A 20,722-nucleotide genomic window follows, 5' to 3' on the forward strand; every position below is an offset into this window, starting at 1 on the left:
AATGTACCGTTATAGATATTGTTTTGTTTATGTCAAAGTTTGTTTGTAAGCTTGTGTTGTATGCTGACTTAAGTTATAATCAAATGTTGTGGGTAAAAACTGCACATGTTGTTCTATTTTTCTGTTGGTTTCTCGATTAAAGGAAAATAAATTGGCATTTGATCTTGTAGACAATGTGGCCCAGTGACATTTTTCACAATAATGATTTGCAGTCCAATCAAAAGACACAAAAACAACCAGCCATTATAATTCATACAATATATACAATATCGTCGACAATAGATTTGTCTTCATAAAAAAGTCCTTAAATAAATACGTAGTTCACACGATGAGTTAAGAAAGAACCAGGTCGAGATACCAATACGTCCATAATCGATGTCTCGATCATACATCACACAGTCGTTCCCGCAATACTGGGATATAATCAACCTCAAACTGAGAGCTATTGCATTGCGACTAACCCAAGGAGGAAGGAAAGATAGCGGAGATACCATAAGGTATCAGGTATCAGGCGTTTTCGTGTAGGTCTAGTGACGTACCTACAGAAGGCGTGATCAGTTACCTACTAGCTAACGAAGCGTTCGAGTTTCTTGTCAAAGCAAAACTAAACCTGGTCTTAATTGATTATGGAAGTAAGGGTGGAGCCAATGTTCCTCGTTCTCCGAACACCCATTTTTGGAGCGCTACTTCCTTAGAAGATTTTGCGTTATGACATCTCCGCTAGTCATTTCGTTCTCCTTGGATTAACCTAAATCGAGAACTTACTCGATTATATACATTACTCATATATCATTGATTTGATTTCTTCAGTTTATGTCCTGTGATGGTAATGTGGTTGATTGTCAAGTTAATGTTAGTGATTGATGATCCTTTTTGAGGTTATTTAAACTGGAGGTAAGAAATCGAAGGTAGAAAGGAGTTTTGCAGCAAATACAGACGAAAGTAGTTATATGATTTCATCTTCTGAATAAACATTAATATCCTTATAGTGTGATTTATGCGCTTGTTTTTATTGTGTTATATTTATGTAACATACATTATACTAAAAATAGTGATGTCAAATTATATGGTCTGTAATACCAGTTTTATAATCCATACGTACCCTAAACCAGTTTAGAAAAAAGGATGCAAATAAAATATCGCTGGTGCCATTTAAAGTATAAAGACCATTTTTTACTTAGAGTTGAATGTGACAAACAGTGTTTTGCTATTAATTAAGTTATCTTTGTAACTACAAAATGTGTATCGTGTTATATTGTAAAGGTCAGCTTCAGCACTTAAATAGAGTTGTGTTCAGTAAACCACGCTGTGGTCCACAAAAGGTTGCGAGATATATTTGTTTTAAATATGAGTGGGATATACTGCAAAAATTCTCTTTGAAATGAATCCTGAATTTGTGCGTAAAATATATCAAAGTCTTTGCTTTTTTGCTGTAAAACCACCAACCATCGAAGTATATTCGAGAGTTTCGCAAAAAAAAACAACAGGTCAAGGGAAGTTAGTTAGTAGACGGATAAAAAATGTTACCTAGTTATTGTTATAAAGCAGGAATCAGATGTATAGCTTAGATACTTTTTTTTAACGACGTCAAAAATTATCAAATTACATCTCCTGCTGTGGGTTAGCAGCGGTGAGGGAGTGTCAGACTCTTACTGATTAAAAACCGTCGTGTTCCGTCGTAGGCCTTTTATGTACAAGGGCCGCGGTAGGTAACTCTTCCGAACAATCCCGCAGCCCCGACAGACCTTGGTCCTAGTGGGCTCTGCTGGGGAGCTTAGATACTTCATCCGTACTTCAGTACTCGAATTAATTTCCCCGATTTATTGTCAAGTGCACATCAATAGTTCTTCTAACCACATGTTAAAAACAAGTAGGTACTTAAATAGCTTATTGTTTAGATTAGATAATAGTTACATTATTTATTTCAATATTTAGACAACGTTGCGTAGTAAATGTTTGCACAAAGATAACAAAGAGCATTTATTATGTTTAATGTACTTTCTGAAATATGTTTACTTAGGAGAATATACAATTTATTAATGGCTTTTGTTTATCATGATATTTAAATGAACTGGGTGTCATACCCGAATATCGTGATAGGTAAGATGACTATTATCTAGTAGCTATTTTCTTGCGGTTTCTAGAGGAAACTTACGATGAGATTATGCCCTGTGTTACTCGGCGATAGCCTAGGTTCTCAGCGGCGAAAGTTTTTTTTTTTAAATCGGTTCATTAATTTTGGAACCTCTACAAATATGAGTAAAGATAGAAAGAAACGCAAAAACATATAAAAGTATTAAAGTAAGGTCAACATTGCAATACCTCACTCAATAATGAACAGTTTGTACAAGTGATTTTACTTAGTATACTTCTCACATTCCTGCAAATGGTTGTCAGACAATTCTAAGCCTTATAGAAGTAGTAATAGGGATGAAAATATTGTGTATGTGTTAAGGGGTGTTGATCAATAATGTGTGGTGATTGTAATGGAATGGCATCAGCATAGTGAATGAGAGAATTGAGTGACTTGCTGCACGATTAGTTGTGTTGTGACGGATAGACGTAGGTATTCTTGTCAAGCTGTGATTTATAATTACTGTTCTATCATTCCCTTGCCTATAAGTGATTTTTTTATTAACTCTGTCTTTGCGTCACACAGTCACGCTGGAAGTCTGAAGTGGAGGCTGAAATGTTTTTTGATTGAGATACAAAAACTAAAAATAAAAGGCGGGTAACTTATGCCCATTTTCACCAACAAATACCTAAATTAGGGATCCCCTAAGAGCATTTTCGGAACATTTCGATCAGAATTTCGTTTTCACCAAAGTTTAGGTGTCCCTTATACATAGTTATTTATGTCAAAATTGGGAGAGCCTTTATTCTAAGTGGCACTTAGATTAAGAGATTGTAGGTGAAAACGGGCATTTGTCTACTTTTCTTCAGGGTCATAAGAGAAGCTCCCATGAGCGCGGTTTAAAATTTAGAATAAATGTATGCGTGATGGTAGTAATAAATAACTAATTTGTGGTTTTCTATCGTTTCAGTAGAGTTCTGATAAATTTGGCTAAATTAAACATTACGTATGTCCAATGCTACACTTCAAGCATTTTTCTAAGAAAATTCAATTGTCTGGTTTATAAGATACAACGATAAAATATGTCAGACAAACATACTCATTGAGCATTAGTTGGGATTTTCTATTGCTAAACTAATTAAACAATAGGTATACATATAAGAAGTTGGAATATTAAATAACAATCTTAAAAAGTAAAGATAAATAAATGCTCAACTACGAAGTTATCTATCTAATTTTGCGCATAGTTATCTATGGACTTGGTTTTTCTTTTTACACAAAAAACTGATTTATCCAATATACATAATATGAAGAAATACTTTGTAATAAACTGTTTTTCCTAAAGGGATCACAGATACTTCAGAAAATATGATTTGTAAATGTAATCATATTTTACTTTGTAATTCATTGTCGCTCAATGGTTCTTCCAGTCCATACTATTAGGATTTATTATAAATCTCTTGTAAATTGATATTTAGGAAGAAATGTAGGTTCCACACTACCAATGTTTCTTTTTAAAGGATTTTTCTAAACAATATTATTCATAGATATAAACTAGAATTGAAAGCTAGTCTGATACACAGCAGAAAAATAAATAACACCTATAATATATAAAGTATTGAACAATGTAAACATAAAATCATGAACATGCTTAGCAGATTTTAATTTTTAAAAAAATATTACCAAAAATAACAATACTAAAAAAACTGACTATGTATATTAAATAACTGAATTACGTAACTAGGTGATTTCTTCGGTACACGATCAAAGAAATATTCGAACACTTTTATAAACATCGCCTACAAGGCAACTCGACTGTGACCAAGTTAAATCGTTCACTACCGTAACAAATATGGATTTGCACTGATTCCTTACAAAAAAACTTGCTTACATCTACTTATAAGTCTTGAAGCCGGCTTACTTGAGAAAGTTACTTAGTAACAGTCTTCAGTTTGTTAAGTACAAAGAAAATCGCTCAATGTTGAAGTGTAAAAATATCACTTGCCAATCTCTGTAGGAATAAGAACGCCATTTTTTATTTTTGTTTTTAAATATATCTTTGTACACGTCTTATTTTGCATAAATAGTTCCTTATATTAATTACTACGTTCAAACCAACAAATGTCTTCGGCCTTAACTTAATTTATTACGTCCTCAAGTCTGTCTGACTCTCAAATAAGGAAATCCGAACATGACATACCTTCACCTACTATAAACCACTATAAGGAAAAAAACATGACTCATTCACTGACCGATCGAATTCATTCACAAACATTTGACCCAATCGTAATCGATGAGCAATCGATACAACTCGTGATTCGAGTAATCATCGAATAAACGCCATGATTGTGCTAACCGGAATGTATTTGCTTAAAATATTATATAAAACTTAACTGTTTCGTTTAGTGAGTCATTTCTATAACATATTTTAGTTACATTTAAAAAAAACAATCTGTATACTGAACATTTTTGCAGCCTGATTGCTATCACGAACAATTTTAATTAGGTACCTAAGTATGTACTTAAATCCTCACACGGAATTTAAGAACTGAAAGACGATAAATGAATGAAAAAATACATCAGTAAGTCAACAGTGTAAGTCTCAAGATTTCGTAACAGAGCAAGAACAATCAAGATTGACTTTGAATTATTGAAATGCCATACAATTTCAGGTAAATCCTCTTACCCGCCAATCTAGAAAACAAACCTGAAATTCAGTCAGCAAAGCTGTAAAATCCAAACAATTACTTAACGAACTAATTTTACAGATACGTAACTTCAGTTAGTTAAATGGCTCGTGGTATGTATAATGAAGTGAGTTTAACAGCGTGTGTAACTTACTAAGTGCGGTTCAGTTAGTGCAAATCGTGCATCGATGCATACGAACTTAGTATGTACTTACGAACATAGGTTATTTATTAATCAGTTTGCAAAATGACGAAATCAAAATCAAAATGATGGATAAAAAAATAAGTAAAATAAACGTCACATACTTATTCAATAAATGTACATACCTACATAATTTATATTTCTTTTTTTGTAGGTCTTTAAGTCGTTTCTGACAACTAGTCTAACCAATTGGTATTGGATTGCCCTGGTAACTGGCTTGAAGAAGAAGATAGGCAGTTATTCCATGTAAAACACTATTTCTCATATGATTAGGCTGGCAGCTGACCCCCACATACAAATTAGGCAGATGATGATTTAAGTAATTTATAACATCCAAGCTTAAGAGGATCGTAGTATCAAAACAAGATTACCTAAACGAAATTCTAAAGCTCTAATTTCCTTTTCATGATAGGCTTTATAGATAGGACTGATACGAATCAGGACCTGAATCCTCTCAATTGTGTGGCAACAACAATAGCGCCGGGGCTTGGGATGACAGGCAATAGTTCCGATCATGTAATACCATCGAAGTGTTTTGGCTAGGTTCGAGCAATAGATTGATTACCGCTTGTCAAGCCTCCCACAGACTGTTTACACAACCTCTCGGCGTGGGACGATAGACACCCGACGCTTATACAACAATGTTTTTCTTTCTCCTTAGAGTCTGTTGCCTCTATAAATGGGTTTATAAGATCGGTCATTTTCTTGTCGACTTTTTAAATTATTTTGTGATATTGTGAGCCTATGGAAAATATCGTTTTTTAGTAGGTAATTGGAAAATTATTGATTTAAAGAGTAATACCTATCTAATAGGAATAGGATAAGTATACCTACTCTCTACTACTTTGGAAGCTTCTCAACTTTCATACACACGATTAGGTATCAATTTCATTACTAATTGAGATAACGTCAACTCACTAATCTAGGACATTTTAGGTATTTTAAGTTTGCACAAAAAGTCGTACATTTGCGATTTCGGGTTCACAGAACTCAACACGCTAACATAAGATTTTATCGTAATTTTTATCCGAAAATAAACAGGCTTATCAATCAATATGGCGCCGCACCTCGAAGTCTGTCACTTCGCTAACATACTCGTAAAAATTAGGAAACTTCAGCAAATCCATCAAAGTTATTTAATAACATGTCATCGAGTACAAGAAAAAGTTTTCACATTATCAGTACATTATTTCGATGCCGTACGTACCCAATTTTTTAAGTCAAAATCCGAGGAGTATAAAGTTTTACTAAAACACAATTTAACTTATAAAAAAAAAACAGGCTAAATAAGGAATTAAGGATTCGGGTTGCGTTGAAACGGTTAACATAGATTTTTCTCAACAAAACCCTAAACGGTTCTGTTTAGAGAATGTAAAGAGTCGAGATTTTTTACTCTTGCCAGGTTTTATATTGTCAACGTTACACGCTATGTTACACTAGCAGCGTTGTTCACGTTATCTTTCAAAATACTGGTCACATTTTTGGAGTATTTTAGAAAACTACCGAGCACAGCAATTCGATACGGATGATCTACGCTCGGTGTTATAGCACCAAACCGTTGTTCGACTGAAACAAATGCTCGATCGAATTCCAAAAAGTTTGTATACGAATACACACACTTTTGTCCAGGCTTCACGTGTTATTATGATTCGTCATTGTGTACATCAGTTATTATATTGAGTGAGATACCTGGATGTATCATCAGCAACTTCCAGACTGCTTTGTGAAAGTTTCTTACTACCTAGAAAACGATTTCGGCCGACCCGAATCGAATGTGTCATCACGACGTGTCTTTCTATAAGAGTCGACCAGCAATAACTTTTCCTTCCTTACTTAAACAAAACTATCACTACATAGGTTTACAACCAGTATATAGGTCTTGGTCATTCCGCATAAGGGTCGGAATGCACCAACCACTTCACCACACGTGCTGCCCATTAGAATTCACAACGATGTTCAAAATCCGTGCGTGTATCCAAGGCCTTATTTGAATATCCTGTTTTAGGTTTTCCTGTTCAAGTTGAAATTACATTCGCAGTATAGAAAACTTTGTGATTAGATGCTACGAAACAAATCAAATGTTTTTGTAGTTTTATTACGTAGTTCTCGTAATCCAATATCTCGGGCATGGTTCATAAATTATCCAATTATTTTAGTAGAACTTTATTAACTCTTTGACGTTCTGTGTTTTGCCTACCTATACAAAATGATAATATTACTGAATATGTTTGGCTTAGCCGCTTATAATTCACTAACCTTGTCTGCTAACTAGTCTGTAGCCTAAATACCCCAGAGGTTAAAGGGTTATATCAAAACTATTACGGATAACATTGCTCTACAGTTTGTAATTAATATCAGTTACGCAAATTAGAGTTGCGTTGTAAGCAAGCCCGATGTCGGAAAATCCGGCGTGAGGGATTTTGCGTGAATTCAGATTTATACAGCCAGCGAATATTTTAATTATACTACCTTTTTTCCTAGGAGGGTTATCATCAGGTGAACCCTGACCTGTAGTTGCAGCGGGAGGGGGTTTCACGGACTAAAACAAATCTCAATTATTTTTCCTGGGTCCTTGGTGTCGCGAAAACTCCTACAGCATATGAGTACCAAAAATAATTGTCTTTAAGGTGTATATGGTAGTTTGAATTATAACAAACTTAACGTGCCTACGAACCAGTCACTTTTGTAAGAATTTGAAATAAAAACCTTTGAATACGAAACGTAATGTAAAATAAAATAGTACACAAATCCGATGCAATGATCTTCACGCTCTGGGTAACTTCATGTTTTAGAAGTTTTTATTGCCATAACACAAAGAAAGACAGAGCAATCAGATTGGTTGTGTACACATCACATCTATCTACATATACCTAATACCTCTATAAAAGAGTAACCATGGAGTTTCTTGCCCGTTCATCTCCATAGGAAGCTACTTTTGGACTGGGCAACCTGAATCAAACTTATTTATAATTTTTGACGTTCATAAGTGTTTGTAAAGGCCTAAATGAAATAAATGATTTGACTTTGACTTTTTGAATAGCTGAGAAGTTTGTTTAATTGCCTTAATCTTACTGGTCCAGCTTAAAAAAACCCTTCAATGTTTTTCCGCATTACGTAAATATTTAAGTACCTACCTACTTCAGTAGTTTTTCTTTTCATATTCCATAAGTATGTAAATAGTTTTAAAGTAGGTATTATTTTTAATTGATTCACAAGTCAGTCCTGTTTTTTAACTTTTGTATTGACTAAAAAAGCAATTATTCGTTCTGGTGGAATTGGTTCAACGGTTCGTTGCATTAATATGTGGGTTGATGTAAGATTGAACGTTTGTAGGCAGCCTTTACTGTGCTCAACCGAACGGAAATATCAATAGAAAGCAATGGTGTATTCATGAATTCTGTTTACTTTGGTACCCATAAAAGGAAAATTAATTAGATTGTGAAAAATTATTACTAAAATAAAAGGGTAATTTGTGGTCTATTTTTTATTTCTCAAAGTCATGCTCTTTTCTCTAAATTCCGCAATTTATGCATCAAAAATATTCCTCGAATTGCTTATTAGGTACTTAGGTAAGTAAAGTCAGTCAAGGTAAATTGGTCATTACATATTAAATACTTAATTAGGTTATTCCAATTGAATTAATTGTTGAACTTTGAAAAGTATAATTTTAAAACCAAAAACAGATTACGTAAAAGAATCTGTTTGAATCAATGAAGTTTTTATTACATTTCAATTCAATTGGCGGTGACTGAAGTAAGAAGAGGGTAAGAAGAGGGTTATGCCTTTTTTTAATAACCCAATCAGTGGTCACAATTATTTCAATAAGGGGACCCTAAATGGTGTATGGAAAATGGGATTACACAATTTGATTCGTTGCTAAGCATCGCTGGACTGTGGACACTCGAATGGATGGCTAACCGACAATTAAACCTAATTGGTATCATTGGTGGGGCTGAGGACCAATGCGGGCATTTTACACTGGCTTTTACAGTTTGTAAGTACTTATTGTAGGTATGTCTCAACCGTGTGTTGTTTACGTTATCATTCTTCTTTTATATTTTTAATGGGCCTTTTTCTGTAGATCACCTATTTTTTTACGCGGAAAATACGCTCCCTTATATAATAATACTTGTAATTTCGTTTATTTTGTAGCAATCATGTCTTTCAAATTTTCGTTCTTTTCCACGAAAAATCTATATCTCAGTTGAGTGAAATAGTTTTCTATGGAAAATATTATTTTCCTTTTCATGGAATCGGTTATTCCTTTCTTAGCGAACAACTAACCATTAAGTTAAATACGGAATTATTGCAAACGTGAGTTGCACGTAAGTAAACTTCAATACAACGTCATTGAGGGTAAATATTTGAATGAAACTGTATAAATATAAACGTAATTCTACAAGCTGTCGATACGATGAAACGATAAGGTTCCAGAAATAACATTAGGTACTTTGGCTTTATAAATCTGTCTTCATAAATTGTTCGAAAATCTGTAAAACACTTTATATGCAACAAAATGATTAACTATAGGAAAGATAAATAAAGAAGAAAAAATATGAATGACATGCTTGCTCTTTTGCTGAGTGGTATGATGAGAGTCTGAACGTAAATATGTGTGTAACATGTAATATGTCTGAACATAAATATTGGGTCAATGAACTGTAGCGTTTTAGGAATAAGTGGACCTAGTATGGAAATCCATTCATTTAGCCAACGGGGAAATCTCACTGTGGTTTGGCTCATTAATGACATCATAATTTTAAGTAGGTACCTACAAGGTTAAACATGGTATTTCTCGGTATGGATATTTAAGGATTCTACATCCAAATATCGTATTTCTCTAAGATTTTTCCAGAACTTGTAAGTTCGTATTTCTTGGTCATCATCCTCCGAGCCTTTTTTCCCAACCTTGTTGGGGTCGGCTTCCAGTCTAACCGGATTAGCTGAGTACCAGTGCTTTAAAGGAGCGACTGCCCTATCTGACCCCCTCAACAAAGTTACCTGGGCAACCCAATACCCCTTGGTTAGACTGGAGTCAGACTTACTGGCTTCTGACTACCCGTAACGACTGCCAAGGATGTTCAATGATAGCCGGGACCTACAGTTTAAGGTGCCATCCGAAACACAGTCATTGGTGTCTAAGACATACTTAGAAAGTACATACAATCTTATTCGTATTTCTTAGGCATTAGGTACAAATCATTTTCTATTTAATCATTAGTTTCATATTCTTTGCTTTCAGTAGAATATCTCCTTAGAGCAAACGTCATTGAAGGCCATTAACACTTATTATAACTTAATGAGACTTATAAGTCATTACGATTGCTAAATACCAAGAATGCAACAAAACAAAATACATCAGCAAACCGACCACGACGAAGCAGGAATTACTTGTAAAGTTATGCAAATTAACGATGTCTTTATTAAAAACAATACCTGAGTTCTGAGTCACGCTCGAAGAAAATGATGTCCTTGTATATTATCGTGGAAAGTGAGCCACACACGAAGTGACCAAACAAGGGCCCAGTGAATTTATACGTAATGCTTTTAAAAGGTGAAATAAACGGCCCACTGTTTTGATATCAAACGTACCTATGTTTACGATATCATGCTTCCTAGCCAGTAACTGCGAACTTTAAACGCCAAGCGAATTACAACTCTATTGTAAAGGCAAAACGAATCAATATGAAGTTAAAAGGATTTCAAGATATTAAAACAGTGTTAACGATGTAAGGCTTTTGTTGCGTTATTGCTACGCAAAATATTGTATGATTACGCGACTTAGGTTAACTACAAAGAGTGAAGACAATACTATTTATTATCTAGTGTTTTTCTACGTCACTGTTATCGGTTATCAAAACTTATAACGCTAATGTATCCAAATATTTATTTTAATTAACAAGGTTCACGTTGAGCGGCTCAAACACTTAACTGATGGACAGGATAGACACAAGTAATACAGATTTTTTTACTCCTGATATTATAATTTACAGCAGAACCAAGAGGTTTTGGGTCGACCAGGTAACTGGGTTGAGGAGGTCAGATATGCAGTCGCTCCTTGTACAACACTGGTACTCGGCTGAATCTGGTTAGACCGGAAACCGACCCCAAAACCTGGGAAAAGGCCCGGGAGAAGATGATAATAATTTACAGCAGTACAGAAGAACTATAGCCATTTAGATGTAGGTAACTGAGCAATAAAGTTAAGTTAGTCATCACGAAATTCTTTGAAAAAAAATACCCAAGCGGACCTCAATAAAGTGAACAGAGGTATATTATTCAATAATGCGCATACTAAAGTGTTAGTCATTGCTTGAATGCCTGGGACGAGACACGGTTCGTCGCCAATTTATGTCCAACGTGACAGATAACAATAATAATGTACCTACGTACAATCGATTCAAAAAGAAATTAAGTTTTTACAATTGCAGTATTTAAAGAAGTCATTAGTTCGTCCTTACTTCTTGATGTAAACTCTTTTATTCTTTTAGGTGTGTAGCAGAGTTTTAAAACCTTAATCTTCATAGATTTTAATGAAATAATCAATCTAACACTACCCTGGGCCTCCGTAATAACAATACATTTTCGAAAAATCCACATTTTACAACTCAAAAATTTTATTTCCTGCAATATTCTTGCGATTTAACTTTATAATTTTTAAAAGAGAAACTGATCTCCAGTAAAAAAAATACAAATTGATTCGAGCCTCCAGGCGGTTCTTAAAAGGTTTGGAAAATAAAAACGTTGCCTGCTTTTCTTACGCAAAAATATAAAGAAAGAAAATTTTCTTAAACAACACCACCATTATATTAAAGTCTTTACATAATATTATGAAAACTTGTCGTTTTATCCACAAAATACTGATCGAAAGTCTCCAATCTTGAACGTAGGACTGCTAAAAAAACTTTTGACATTTAAATTAGGTACGTATTGGAAAACGGCACAAGTGACTCAAAGTCAGACCGGTTTATCTGAACTTAATTAAGTATTATGAATAAACATTTCGATGAATCACATACGCTTCTAATATTGTATTAATGTGCCTAGATTTAATTTAACAGCACAATTTATTTATAGACGTTTCTCTTAAGCTCGAGTTGTTTTGCGTCAACAGTGTTCAATATTTATTTATGGAACGAAAAATAATGTTTAAGTTATTGCAAAGAAAAAACAACTTACAGCCGTTATTTCTTTATCTTTAAATTCAAATATTATTTCCGGGGTACTAGGCCAAACGATCTTTAAAAAACAAACAAAAAGTGTTAATAATATTCAGTGGTACGATAACCCTCGGTGTCAAATATAACATTTATCATTTAACGTATACTGAGTAGAGCAAATAAGATGCCATTTGTCGTAATTAGTCACACAATTTATATCATTATAAGGTCCTAACCTTGAGTGAGCTATGCGCTTTGTTGCATACTTCTAGTGGCTACAATAATTGAATTATTGTTTATGCATCTGATAACTTCGCCTTAAATAGAATTTCTTCGCGGCAGGTTCTCTATATTTAGTTTGAGGAATACGTGTGGCCTGGACGTTGAGACGGACCGGTAGACAAAGGACATTGCTCTGCGTCCATACATAGTTGGCCCTGGAGCCAAGAGCATCGGATAATTATGTATTGTATTCTCTATCATTAGTAGATTCCTAGAAGATCTTGTATTTATAGCGGACTAGCTGCATAAAAGATATATTTCAAAAAAAAGTATCAGATTTTGAGGTTATAATCTAACCATAACAACGAATATAATGCTACGTTCACACGCGCGCCGCGCAGCCCGGCGGGCTGCCCGTCGCGGGCCGGCGGACATTCAAGGTGTTCACACGCGCGCCGTCGTGTCAGTCAGTGCAAGAATGGCGAGAAGCGAGGATCTCGGTGTTGTTGCTGTCATAGCCTTTGGCTTAACTTACTTTTTATTGGAAAAAGAAACAAAATGATGAACGACGTTGATCATTCCGCCATGTTGTAATCTCCGATCGAAGGGACTTTCTTAGAACGTTGAATGAAGATCCACTCGTCGCGAAAGCGCAGGAGAGACTGACTGCCCGCGCGCGTGTAAACAGTCGCCGGGCGCCCGCACATTCATCCTTTGAACTTTGCCAAAAAACCGACACTCGCCCGATTCGCGGCATTCACGGGCACGGGCGCGTTCACGGGCTCGGGCGTACCGTTTACACGCTCGTGAACGTGACTGTGCCCGTTGAATGTCGATTTGAACGCGCGCGTGTGAACGTACCATTAAATGTAGGTACCTACCTACCTACGATTTTTCATAGCTTTGAGTGATTTTTAAGAAACTGAAAAGTAGGTAATATCTTAATACCTACCTAGATAATTAGGTACCTATGCAGTTGTTTTTCTAAAAAGTGGATGAAGTACAAAAATAAAATGACATATAACATTAATAACATCAATGACGGACGACGTGACGTTCACAGCAAAACTAGGGATGTAGTACAACACCACACCAATAATCGATTTTTTCGATTAAGATTTACTGTGGTCTTAAATTATTTCAAACTGTCTATTACATCACCTTTGTCATATAAACATTACAAGTAGGTATTTATGACAATGGTTTATTTTACGCCGAAAAATAAATGTTATTTTTGTATTAATTGTCGTAAAAAATGAATAAGATGTTTTAATGATTGTATAGAAATAAAAAGTTTTGATTACTGTATAATATTATTCTTACTACCTATTTAAATTGGAGTATGACTGCATTCATAAAGTATTCTTATTAGGTTTAAAAGAAAGCACTAGAAAAGAAAACACAATCGATCGATTAATAATTCAATGAATAGATTACAATTGATTGGACATCCCTATTGGACTTCTGACATGAAATGACATTAGGCGAAGATGGCGATCTAATTTTATTAGTCGCGTTAAATTCTATTAAAAGTTTATTTTGGAATACAGCTAGTCCGTGATACAGGAGTATTTGCAACTTACATAATAAAATAGGCGATTAATTATCGTATATTCTGATACTCTTTACTGCACAGGGCCAATTTGGACATTGTCCTTTCACGACAAACTGATTGACGTACGATGTTTTCTATTTGATTCACTGTAGGGTTGTCACATTAAGTGAAAGCTGCATCATTGTTTTATGTCGGGTTTTCGTCTTCCAGGTTTTCTAGAAACGTGTTATGATACTTAGACAAAGGGCTTCTATCAGATAACCGGGATAAATTATCACAGTTTTTGTTTAATTATCACCATCTCTGACGTTGTCTTTTCCCACAAATCGTCGCCAAACCAGGTCTGTTTTAATTACTTAATTTTTCCCCCAAGCAAAAATAGGTGATGGATGAGTCGAAAATTTTTCAGTATCATTAATTTTGTTATCCAATCTTTTGTAGGCAAAGTGAAGTAATTAAGTATCCCTTATCATGAACGGTTGATGTAACAGCTGATTGCTATCATACCATTAATTGTGGCGAAGTAATTAATGATGCGGGCTCGGTTTAAATTATTGGAGAAAAACAAGCGTAAATTGAAAATATTATGAAAGCCTACAAGAGTGGCAAAACGTTATTGTACTCATGCTGTATTTTTATGTGTAGTACTAGCTACTATATTTGCGCATCCGGTTCAACTTACCCTATGTCCTTCTTTGATAAATGGACCGTTTACCACTGATGGAATTATTCTAGACGCACTAATAGTTCCTGAGATCAGCGCGTATGAAGAAGCAAACAAACTCTTACTACTAAGGTATAGCTTGTAAGTCTCTGTTTTTGATCACTTCGACTGTGTTTTTTGTAGGAATTAAATAAAATTTTTAATAGAGGAAAAAGACATTTTTTTTGACAACACCATACCTACCTGTGTAGGTACATTAGTACCTACATATTACTAAATAGTTACTAACGAAGGTTAACATTACTTCTGAATACGAATATCATAGAGCCCTATTTCTCATCCGTTTATTTACGGCTTTGAAGAAATTTATTATTTCCTGTAGTTATATTTCCGTATCTCAGACCTTCTCAAAGAAGATTGGCTACTGTAGTCATATGCGAGCACACCAGCGACAATTACCTGTACGGAGTTGAGGCAGTCGCCGTGACCGAAATCGGTCTGGAGTCATCATCATCATCATCATCATCATTTCCGTATCAGTTAACTAGAAATATATGTAGGAACCTATTACGAGTTTGTACAATATTAATAATATCGCGTAACATTTTCATGAGAACACGAATTAAATTATGGACAACGAGGCATCATGGTATTTTGTTTATGCTTTTACCTTTTATAATAAGTAGGTACCTTTTATTTTTATCTGACGACGTTGACGAAATGGTACACATGCTTGAATTTTTATTACGTAGTTTATTTCTGTCTTCTATGTAATTCGCTAATGAAGTTTGAAGTTCTTGTCTTTTTAAATTGAGATGAAAGGAAACGTCAATCGATATGTTATCGGTACGCGTGGGAATATTTGCAGCTGTTATTGAGAACACCTGATTTCTGTAGTACAAAGGGGTCAATAAACTTGCCAGTACAAATCAAGTATTTTTTTTATATATTATATACTATCTATACCTACTAATTTAGTAAAGAGGAAACACTTTTGTTTGTTTGTACCCCAGAAGGCTCCAAAAATATTATAATAAATATTTTACTTTTGGGTAGCTAAACTATTTCCGAGTAAGACATCGCGGTACATCGCGCCCCTAGTCTCATGTAAAGCCTTGCGGTAGGTATAGATAAGTAATTCCCCTTTGATTGCAATGCTTTTAAAACTTTATTTCATTCCAATTGGCTTAACCGCAAACTATGAAAGTTTCACAAACATACAGAGTTTGAATATTAGTGAGGATTATTGCACATGTGGACTTGTGCAGAAATTATAAACAGAAAATATTTATGAGTCCAATTTTCATAAAACCGTAGTTTCTGCATTGTTGCTAAGCTAGTGTGTGCTCTGGGGATTATTAACACTCTCATTAGAATTAAGTGGTTTGATCACTTTGCTGCGCCACGTGCAATATCTAGATGTAATGGCCTTTCACACGGAACAACGATACGCTGCGAGATTTTATTCGCGTGCTGCTATTTTGATGTGCAAACATATTTCGTTTAATTGATAGATTGTATAAAGTATTGAAGTCAAGCTCGTAATATTTAAACATTATTCTTCATGCCGATTGCACACACATGTTCTACATAAAGAAAGGTCCATCTGTAGTTATTTTAAATAATCTTTTCTAATTAGTGGTGGCCACCCAACTTCAATGAAAGTTTATACTTTATATGCATTGTACGTTCAATGGTGCTAGTTATACCATTGTTTTCACACTGCTAAAGATACTCGTTGCGACAAAATCTAGTGTGGAAATATCTTTATAATTGTCGCAATTCTGAATAGAAGTTAAAGTGAAATTAGCTAATAGGTTGACTGGTATTGAACGTTCTCCCGACGACTATTAATGTGACTCTAAGTACCCAGTGTTCAATCTATTCTATTCAAGTAATTACTTAATTTTAGTTGTTCTAAGAAATCTGTTATTTATTTGATTTATGGATATTTCACATTAATGTCTTGCATAATATTAGTTCTAGAAGATTTCTTAGAGAGTATTTATTACCTACATATTACGTACAATCGAAAGTAATTGATTTTATGGGCGTTTTGTTACAAGGTCGTTACATTGTTTTGTGAAATATTTTGCTACCTAGAATATCGTGTATCTAAAACATGTTTCACCTTGAAAGAAGATTTTTAGGACAGACATATTATTTTGGTTACATTATCACATACTGAAACACTGAAACAATACTTAATTTAGTACGAACCTTCAATAAAACGTGGGCTGACCTACATGCCGAGTAAATAAATATCCAACAATTTATACAGTTGTTTAATATTCAGAACAATGTCGTCTGAAATAATGCTATTATGTACTGTATTATGACGTCACAATTGTATTACATTATGTTTAGAAACTATTTGTCTTAGTGGTAGCGATTGTTATAAGCAATAGGTTTCGTAAGATGGTCAGCCGAGCAAATAATTTGGTTAGAGTTGAATATTTCTTTAATAATTTTACTTACGCTCAAAAAGGACAATATTGTAGGAAAAAATTGTTTGTCTTTTGGACCGTATAATTAATTTTAAGATTTAGAGTTTTTAGAGTAATATGTGAAAACCATCCAAGCTATTAAATTGCCATTCTCGGTCAAGTAGGGGAAACTGGGTACGGTTGTGCCAGGGTACGGTAGTGACAGTCGCAATTGTAACGAAACTATACGTAATACGGGGGAGGGGTGTAAGGGAGAAAGACGTGGCTTACAAGCCTAAACACGTTCCCCAATATTGCGTTGCCCGACGCACGACGTTGTCGTAAGCAGGAGCCCACATTGCTTTTCAACAAACAAAAGTAAGTATTTTAATTCGATTTCTTTTCCTAATTACTGTTATTTTTATACAGATAGATTATCTTGTTATTTTTTACTTTAAAAGTTGAACATTAATATTTAATTACAAGTGATTTCTTTTTACGTAAAGTATTTGGCAAAATCATGGCAATTTTTTGTTTTCAAAATGATGCGTTGAGTACGGTTGTGACAATTTTTTTGGGTACGGTTGTGATGAATATCTATACATATAATAAATCTCATATTATTATTTTTTGCTTTTAGATGTCCAGAAAACGTTTGTGGAAGACCGAAAGAGCGCAGTGTGATATCAAAAAATATAAAAATGCCGATGAAGAAGTGAAACAAGGGATTTCGTACATGTAGCTCAAGCTACAAGCCTTTCTACACCTACAAGTTTTAACAGAGCAAATGTTGTTTTGTTGATTGTCAAAACTATGTTTGTAAGCTTATTATGTTAAACATTTCTACAATAAAAGATATTATAGACCATTTTGATATATGTTTAAGCATGTCACAACCGCCCTTGGTATGTGGCCGGTTGTGACACTTTCCCATTTTTTTTTTAATTGATCTTATGAGTAAAACATTGTATTAAGGAACAATCTATTAGTGTTTTTACGTACACAAATGTACAAATTGCGATACAAGTTCCTTTTCTGCGAGCTAATTAGTCAAATAACAAAATTATTGGTGATCAAACGAAAATTGGCACAACTGTACCCAGTCTACCCTACACAAATAAAATTGTATTTATATAAAGCAGACGCTGATAACTGTTAAAGTTTGTCACCATTTATTATTATTTGTTTTATTTAACATATTTTTTTAGCTAGAAACTCAAGGATGAATAGCCTGACAGATGAAATGGCATGTGACTTGGCTCGTATTTACAACATCTTCTAATTTTTTTTTTGGAATTACTCATTGGTACCTATCAAATTTAAATTATTGAGATAATTTAACATGTAGTATTATGTGTTCCGTGCTACTTCCCTAAACATTATAAATATATTTTGAAGGGATGAATGATTATTACTGAGGAAACCTTTGAAGACAAGTGACAAGATGGCCGTCGTCCCGCGTCCTAAGAAATTATTAATGTCTCTCACATAATCCTCTAATTTATGACTAAATATTACTCTCGCGATTTCCTGTTATTTCGTTTACAGCAATGGTACGTCATAATTCGTCGTGTAGAAACTGTATGACGTTTATTTACGAGTTTGAAAAGTCTTATCAGTTTTGTGGTCAACATAATAATAGGGATTTACGAATAACCAGCAGTTTGCCCTCAGTTTCACTCGCTTCCTTTGAGAAGTATTGCATTTTCCTGGATGAAATATAGCCTTTGTGACTCGGGGATACTGTAGCTTGCCCACAGCGATTCTTATATAAGATATATATTAAGGTATTATTTTTAAAAGTGGTATTTTTCGTGGCCAATTTAAAATACGGACTTACCTATTAGAATCACTTTTTTTTAACCTTGTTGTGTCGGATATTAGGCTCTAACATAACATTCACATAGGTACCTAATTAATACAATACTAACTTACTTAATTACAGACATGACTTCATACGAACTTGTCATCGTTTTTTAAGGCCAAGAACATAGGAAGTATCCAAATTAGGATAGGTATAGATAGAGTAACTGACGTAGCGTGATCCCTTCGTTTAGTTAGACGACGGATATCCGATCGACACTGTTTATTTTATCTTCGAAAGGATATGCTAACGTGTTATATTTAGAAATGGTCTTATTATAGTGTAGCTTAACTGCTCCAGCTTTGAGATTCAAATATTAAATGACTTGAACTTTTAATTTACATAAAGTCGTGATGTGTCCTTTTCAATTTTTTCCACATTTTTGATTCGGATAACTTTTAAATCGAATAGTAAAATAATGACACTGTTCTTTAAAGTTAGGTTGTAATTAATAAGTGTCTAGAAATTAATGATTTTATTAGAAATTAAAACTCATTTTGTTTTTAAATGTGTAAGAATATAAAAAAATAGTTTACCTACCTACGTAAGAAATTGTTTATGCAATAGCAAATTATTGAGGAATCGTATTTTCGTAATCCACGTCCAATTTCTGGGACGAATTTATGAGACAAGTTTTGTAAAATAGTGTTTAGGTAACTATTTTCCTAGCAAACTGCCAACTATTTTAATTAAGCCTACGCTTCATGCGGAGATTAGGTATCTCCGATGAACCACTTTAATTCGGGAATAAGAGTTATTCAATTATTTTATTTTACAAAAATGTGGGTAGCACTTACCAATTATCTGCTTACAGAAATAAACCAGCAATCCAATGTCAATTAGTGTTTGTCGATTCAATTCCAGGCCAGTACCGCTTGATTTCTTTGAACACGCATATCAGAGTGTAATAAAATATTGTCACTAAAACGATCCTTGTAACGTACTTGAACGTTTCTGTCATCACAAAACTTGGTAACCAATTTAATTAAATAAATAAATAAATTCGCGCCAAATAATTTTATTTCTCAGCACACGCGTGCGTCGTCTTCAAGAGCATGTGTCACACTGACATAACGACGGTACCGCACAATGCGCGAGCGCACGCATTGTCAATAAACTTGTACACATTAATGACTATCACTCTAAAGTGAACTCTATCGCTCAAGCTTTAAGGTCAAAATAAAACCAGTTAAGTAATAAAGTTAGCGAGAAAACGGGACAGCATGAGTCATTCTACAATCCACAGCTGGCGGCGCGTCATTCATAACTGACTCTCATTATAAAGTCGCCGCTATGACGTCACGTTAAGGCCTATACTCAATTGATTTTGTCAACACTGTATTGTATTCTGACAATGGATGATGGTCTTGGCGGTGTTCCTGCTATTTAAATTATGAATGAATTGTACCTAACACACTGTGTAATATTTTATTACTGACAAAATCAAAGATTGATTAATAGACATGAAAAAAATAAAGGTTTAGCATTATAGAATGGGTTACAAACTGCTGGCATTAAAAGTAATGAATGACTTGGATTGCTTCCGTATTTATAAAGTATCTTGTTTACGTTTATTTTCATTGAGAACAGCTGGAGTTAATTCATAACATTCAGCATTTGCGTTTTACTTACACAATTTAGATGTTATCACTACTCGTAATAAGTGTAGGTAATCATGCAAGTGCACACTTAATACCAACAATAGAATAGTTCAATGTTTCAGATAACTTACTTCAAAACAGCTATTTCCCGCGGTTTCACCTGCATCCCTTGGGAACTCCTTCCCGTGGCCGGACAAAATATAGCCTATGTTATTAGGGGATAGTGTAGCTTTCCATCAGGGAATTAATTTTTCAAATCGAAACAAT

At 34.2% G+C, this 20,722-nt stretch overlaps 1 protein-coding gene across 2 annotated transcripts in view; it reads right to left on the bottom strand.

Annotated features, from left to right (window-relative positions):
- Positions 1 to 19,878, bottom strand: part of LOC110384572 (G-protein coupled receptor moody) — a 50,421-nt gene extending 30,543 nt beyond the window's left edge. For both annotated transcript variants that reach the window (XM_021345890.3, XM_021345891.3), the window contains exon 1: positions 19,652 to 19,878. The gene's annotated coding sequence lies outside the window, so the exon portion shown is untranslated. The remainder of the gene's footprint in view (positions 1 to 19,651) is intronic.
- Between the last annotated feature and the right edge of the window lie 844 nt (positions 19,879 to 20,722).

This window comes from Helicoverpa armigera, chromosome 16, assembly GCF_030705265.1.
Source record: "Helicoverpa armigera isolate CAAS_96S chromosome 16, ASM3070526v1, whole genome shotgun sequence".
Classification (NCBI taxonomy): Eukaryota; Metazoa; Arthropoda; class Insecta; order Lepidoptera; family Noctuidae; genus Helicoverpa; species Helicoverpa armigera.